A 7,562-nucleotide genomic window follows, 5' to 3' on the forward strand; every position below is an offset into this window, starting at 1 on the left:
AGCAATAGAAAATGTGATGGAGAAGAATAGAGCTCAAGAAGAAGAAATTAGAATACTCAAACTTGAGCAAGAATTACAACCATAATGGTTTGTGAAGTTACTGAATAGAAGAAAAGAGCCATTGAAGACAAGGCCATGCTAGAAGACAAGAGAAATCTTACCAATAGACTGGAGGAAAAGACAATTGACTTTGAAAGAATTTCCAACATGCAGCTAGACACCTTAAGCCAGATGATGAATGCATATCATGAACTAAATGTCAAGGACATTGAGATCTCTACACTAAAGATGCAAAATGAACAACTGCAAAATGACCTGAAAAGAGAGAAGGAGATTTTAGAAAGCTTCAAAAGACCCAATGAGGCCATCAAATACTTTGACCAGCTACTGAAATCACCAAAGGCTAGTAATGACACTTCAAGACTTGGTTACACCAGTACTAAACAAGGAGAGTCCTCCAAGACTACAAAAGAAAGGAGTAACAAAGGTAAGAACACTAAACCTACCTATCATTTCTATGGTAAAAAAGGGCATACCTCCAATGTATGCAAGAGCAAGAATGCCCATCAACATGAAAAGCCTAACAATACAAGTTATTGTCATAAGTGCAAAAAGCAAGGACATCAAGCACACAACTGCAGGACTAGGACTATAAGAACACCAAAATTTGAAGGTCACTACTAAAATTGCAAGAAGTATGGACATAGAGCATTTGAGTGCAAATCAAAGCCTATGTGGACATCAAATCAGGCAACAAGGGAAGGTAACCATAGTCATCACTACAACTAGCATTACAAGACCAGGTATAGTTGTCACTACTATCAGGAGTATGGACACATTCCTAAAATTTGCATAAGGACACATTTCAGAGGAAATTACAGTCGATGGTTGAGCCAAACTACATGTTTTAGTTGTTTGAAGAATGGTCATATCAGTAGGAATTTCCCAACAAAGTCAAATGCACCCAAGTTAGAAGTCAACAAAGGTAAAGAGAAGGTAGATGTTGAACACATTAGAGGAGAAATGAATAAGACATGGAAAAAGATAGATACGTATAGCTCATCAAATGAATGGACCACTTCACCTAATAGGTCAAGTGATCACACTTCATCAAACTATGCAGAGAGAAGGCATAAGGGACTGATTTAAAAAGTTTCATCATGCATCAGTTCCTAAAAAAGAAAGTACTGAAAAGAAGAGATCAACATGATCAGAGATGCAAAGTTAAAATTCAAGTTTTCACCAATATTATTGAGTCGTCCTTAGGTGCCAAGTGAATGTTAGTATATGTTAAGCTAATAGTAGGAGTCGAGTGATTGGTCACAGCTGAGTTGGCAATGGAAGCCAAGTGAAGAGGAAAACTAGTTGGAGCCGAGTGATAGAAAGTCAATGGAAGCCGAGTTATGTTGAAATATTTAAGGAGTCGAGTGTACAGATGTATATGCACTAAGAATTTAATGCTATGTTTTGAAGAGTATTAGGAAAATTTTTCAATCGTTTCTCATCATTTGAATGTAGAGCAAGAATGAGAAGAGCACAAAAGTGATTGACAAATAGCAATTAAAGCTTTTGCACAGATTTTGATAAAGATCAAGCACTGTTTTCATTGATCTAAGGTATTCCTCAAGTGTCGAGTTGCGTAGTTATAAAGTTGAATTTCTTTTGAAACCTTAGATTTGAAATATGGCTTCTAGTTCTAAAAACCCTAAGGAAAAGGAAGGTTTTGAGGCTCAATTAGTTAGCAATGAGGTTAAACGACCAAATTTTAGGCTGATTCCAGAAGTTGCATATAAGAATGACCCTTTCGGCACACTATCCATTATTCCGCCCAAAGTTGTGATGGTGCAAGATGTTAGGAAATGTTACAATTGCAAGGTAGAAGTGGTAGGAGACATGGAGATTCATCAAGCATATGATAAACTATGTGAAAATGGAGTGTTAAAGGAAGAATTTCAAATAGTTGAAAGAAAGGGCTTAACCTGTGCCCTAGTTTTCCCCACAGTTTTTAAAATTGAATGGATAAGAATTGTTCTAAGAAGGATACATAATGGTTGCTTATGGTTAAAAGGAGGACCTATCAAGATAACAAAGAGAATTGTGCATAGGGTTACAGGTTTTCCAACCCTAGATCGGTACAAGACCCTGCGAAGTGATTCTAAGGAAGCTATTAAAAAGAACACTAGGGAAAAATGGAACAAAAGGGGTGTGACTATTGACACAATTATAGATCCCCTTCTGGAATTTTTAGTAAGAATCATATCTCACAAGTTCTATCAATCAAGTAGATTGAATAGTGTTTTGTGCATTTTTTTGGATGTGGCCGATCACACATATGATCTAGCAGAATTGTTATTACAGCAGATCATGGAGAATCTGGGAGCAATAAGAATATCAAAAGATGCTCAATGTAAGTTTGGATTAGTTCTGATCTATATATTTTTCTATGTTTTGGAAGAATTCCCCTCTTTTGGCAAAGTAAATTGGAAATCAAATAAGTCAACTATTACTCAAATCAATGAGTACATTGAGCAAATGGGAGACAAGTTTGAATCTCTAATGCCTAGTTACTTTGAGGATTTCAAGAAATCCATGAAGCAAAGACTAAGGATACTAGTTTCCCTGGTGGAGAAACACATCAATGATATTTGTTTCTTAGTTGATATTGATTATACTTATATCCAAGCAGCAATTCCAAGGGTTAGATGGCTAAGACCATTAGGATATGAGCTAAACATTGATGAAGCATCAAGAACAATCACAGCATTTCTTGTAGAGGAAATTGACAAGGATGCACCACATTTTGGAGCATATGATGTGGTGAGATCCAAAGTGGATATGGAGTTGAAGACTGCCTCCACTTTGAAGAAGAAAGACAAGCTTGTTAAGAAGTTGAAAGAATTTTTTGGAGAAGGCACTATAGAGGAAGCAAAGGAAGAAGGTGTTGATGTCAAGGAAGATGATGATGATGAAGAGGAACATCAACCTCTTGCATTGACTCAAGGCTTGGGTGAAGATGAAGAAAAGGAAGAAGAAGTTAAGGAAGCACTAGCTCAAGCCGAGCCCAAGAAAAGAAAGGCCAAAGCTCAGCCTACAGCCCAGCCTAAAGCAAAGAAGGTTGCAAAGCCAACCCAAGCCAAGCCTACTATACCAATGACAAGAGCCATCACAAGAGCCTCAACTCAAAGGAACAAGGAGCAAGACAAAGAGAAGAAGAAGGCTATTGAATTGACTAGTCCTGTGCAAAAGAAACCAAAGAGAAGATATGTTGCACAACCAAAGTCAGATGATGAGGAAAGGACATAATCTAAAGATATCAGCCAATTTAGAGTGGTAAGCCATGCTCCTAAGTCAAATATTGATAAAATTTGTGATAATGTTAGGAAAAATGCAAATTTTTCTGAATTGAAAAATATTAATTTTAATAAATTGAGTAGAGAAGATCATAATAAAGTTGAAGAATTAGTATATGCCATGATGGTAGAATTCAAGAACACTCCTCTTGAATTAGACAATACAATGCCCAACGAGTTATATGAAATTGTTGAAAATAAGTGGCATTATTTTTTTTAAATGGAAAAAGAAATAAGAGAATCCACATTGGCACAAGTGATGCTAGAATTGACTAAAGGTCGAATAACTAAGGCGAATAAAAAACATGGGAGCAAGTTTGCACCAAAATATAGAGCCTTTAGCATCTTGTAGAAAAAAATTGAAGATGTTGTCCAAAAATCCACATGAATTTGGAAGTTGATATATGGCTTGACTACTGTCAAAGATGGAGAAGAAGATCCCTTTGAGGGACAGAACACTGAAAAGGATGAAGATGCAAATAAGACTGAGCCTAGTAAGAAAGAGGAAGCAAAAGAGAACAAGAAAAGGATGAAGGAGAGAAAGAAATAGAAAAAGAGATAGTGGAGACACATGGTGAAGAGGAGCAACAAACTGAACAGAGTGTCCAAGATACACAATCACCACCTCCTAGCCCTCCACATGTCATCTCAACACATGTAGACACAATAACTATACAGGATGTTCCTAACACTTCAACTCAGAACATCAATCCTTTGACTGTAGAGGATCTCAAGAAGATCCTTCACCAATCAACATTACAAGCACAACTTTGCACAAACCCAGTATTAGTGAGTGTTGATGAGCTACAAAAAGTTGTCGCAGAAATAACAAGGGAGAAGGAAACCACACAAGAACTAGCAACACAACCTCCCACAGTTACAATAGAGCAACCTAAAGAGCAAGAGGTACAAGACAAAATTGCTAAGGTTGATTCTACAAAAAAGGTGACAACTATTGCTGAGGAGCAACCAAAGCAACAAACAGGACAAGATGTTCCTGCAGCACAAACCCAAGGTGCACCTCTAGAAATTGTTATCATTGATCAAGGCAGTAGAGGAGAGGAGAAAGAAGTGGAGAAAACCCTTAAGGAGTAGGAGGCAATACAAACATTGGTATACTTTCCTAGCTCAGGGACTCCAAAAAAGAAGTTGAGCACTGATTCAGTACCATTGCAAATATCTACACTAGGCTCAAGCACTACCAAGGTTGCAAGGGTACTTCACTATGGAGACCCTGCACTTGATGAAGAAATAGTCATACCAAGCTATGACTCAAGGAAAATGAACTTGAACCAAATAAATGAAGTGCAAGAGGCACTAGAAAGGAGAAAGAGGCAAGAGATACTCAGAAATGAGTACAGGAAGAAGCAACCATTAGTAGAGATCAAAGACATATTTTTTGACGACTTTAGCTTGCAAGTACCTGATGAAACTCAGCCCATAATGGAGCAATTATCTAACATTGTGTACCAGGTATAGAATGAGGACCTTGAAACCAATGTCAAATTATTGGAATGGTCAAAGAAGAAATTTTAGATGAAAGTAAATGAGAAGATATCAAGTGAAATAGCACTGTCACAGGTTGAATTGAAAAAAAAGATTGACAAAGTGAAAAGGGTACTTGAGAATGTATTCTTATTATACAAAAAGTTGTATGATTTCTCATACTTCACACAAGAAACAAGCCAAAGGATACTGAGCTTAGAGCAAAATCTAAAGATTTCTAGCACTCAACTCCCAAAAGATCTAGCTCAAAGAAAGAAGCATTTTTCCCAAACACTTCACACACAGAAAGAACTACCTGTATTGATAGTAGAGGAAGCCAACATTAAGGAAAAACTGATCCAGATTCAATCCTCCATAACTCCACATCTAGAAGTACTTCATAAGGAGCAAGCCTATGTAGACAATGTACTAAAGAAAAACCAAAATCTTTCTACTTTAGAAGGCCGTGTTCATCTTGTAGCAAATACAGTAATCCAGCATAAGTCATTGGAGATAGCCTTAAATAATTGGGATGCTTCTCTCAAGATGATCATGGAGGTAAATAAAACATTTTTGGCAAAATATGGTCTTTAATCCTTATAACCCTTTGACATAAGTGTCAAAAAGGAGGAGATATAGATAAGGGGGAGAAATAATTAAGAGGGAGATATAATGTTTTGGGGGAGTTGTAAATAAGAATGGAAGGAAATGGATTCAGGGTACATAGATATAGAAACTAAGTCAGCATGAGACATTTTTAGCACAAAAATTTTACAGGAATGGTAATGGCACATCAGCTCAGGGGGAGTTACAAGATTTTGAGGTATTTAAAATTTTGAATAATTTTTTTTGAAGTCTTGTATATATGCCAAACTGTATGCATATTTTACTCGAAGAGATTAGACTTTGATATATTGTTAAGTGTTTTTGACACACATGTCAAAGGGGGAGATTGTTGAATCTAAGACTGGTTTTGACTATTTTGTGTCAACACACTTAAGATGTTTACTAAGTTCATGCTGAGCTAGTAACACATGGCCAGTAAAATATGTATAGATGTCACGTAAATAGTTGATGCCAAGCTACATTGTATGTTGAGCCAGAGAATTCAACAGGTGCCGAGTTAACTTCAAGTGCCAAGCAATCTTTAGGTGCTGAGTGAAGTTCAAGTGCCGAGCAAAGTATACGTGCTGAGTCACTATAGAAGCCGAGTGGAATAGAATTGCTATAGGAGCAAGTGAGCCAATTTTTCTAAATGAGTTGAGCATCAACAACTAGTATGTGCCGAGTAAAATAGAAATCAACAAATGAGTGTGTGCCTTCACAAACTCATTTGTAAACCATTTTTGGAGCTAACATGGGATGAATCTCAAAGGATCTTGAAGATAAAAATCAATCTTTCACATTACCTATGCAATCAGCATGTAGCCAATAAGAAAAATGGAGAAGGCATGCAATCAATAAGAAAAGTACATGAGTTAAGTGGGAAATGAAGAATGAATATGGATCGTAGATTCATACCTAACCCTAAGTCTTTGAAATCTTTTTAAAGGAGGATGAAACCCCATTGTATGCATGGGTAAATGAAGTGTATGGGTGAACTATAGCGAAATTCAGAAGGGTTAGAGACTTAGTGAAGAATAGAGCAGCATTGCAAAATCCAGTTGTTGAAGAACAAAGTATTAGAACATCATAGAGTGACATATCAAATTAGGCAAGGATCAGAGTGACAGAGAAAAACAAGGATCAAGAATCAGCAATTAAAGTTTGCAAAGCTATCAGGTCAAATATTTTCTAATAATCTCTAGCAATTATATTAGATATGGAAATCCTATGGACTTAGGTTGGTCTAGCAGCCATTTGTAAATCCTTTAACAAGGTGGCATTCCAAGTGAATGTACTAAAGTCCTTTAACCAAGCCTACTTTTAGCAGGGTAGTGAAATCCTTTAACCAGGTCACTTTTGACAAAGAATAAAGTCTTTAATAGGACAGGCCTTTCACAAGGCAGACCATTGGAAGTGGTCAAACATTGTAACCTTGAACAGTTACACATTGCTACAATGATATTTTGTGGGTGTCATCCCCATCCCAGTTTTACCTTCTCATTTTTGGAGGGTTTCTGGGTTATCAAATATTGTGTTATCTATTTTCATGGATGTCTTTAATTTCATATTTATTAGATGGATTAGATGCATGTGAATGTTTTAAGCTAAAAAGGTTTTAGAGGTTAAATTTAGATACTTCTGATTCACTCCCCCCCGCCCCAGAAGTTTATCTTCCCACTTGTTAATTCCAACAAGAAATCTATTATGCAAGTGGGCAAGTGTCATCGCATGAACCAACTCTAGGGTTACCCGGCTAGTCTTTTAATCCTCTGGCACCCTAGTGACTCTATGCGGCACTAGTATCCTTTCATACTGACAAGGCATACTAACGAGTCAACTCTAAGGTTACCCAGCTAGTCTTTTAATCCCCCAACCCCTTAGTGACTTTATGTGGTACCAATATCTTGTTAATTCATTTTAAACCCATTTAATAAAATGTTATCACTTATTAAATAACCTACAATGGGTTACCCTAGTAGCCACTTTGGGCCTCGGCCTCCATTGCAAGACACTTCCCAACTTAACATACAAATAACATACCCTAAGCTCAGTAAATCAAAAGATCACAAAAGACCACATACCATACATCAGTTCTTAAACAAGAAACTGACAAGTATTGAA

This window comes from Cupressus sempervirens, chromosome 4 (genome assembly GCF_028749045.1).
Source record: "Cupressus sempervirens isolate cs-2001-9-10 chromosome 4, ASM2874904v1, whole genome shotgun sequence".
Lineage (NCBI taxonomy): Eukaryota > Viridiplantae > Streptophyta > Pinopsida > Cupressales > Cupressaceae > Cupressus > Cupressus sempervirens.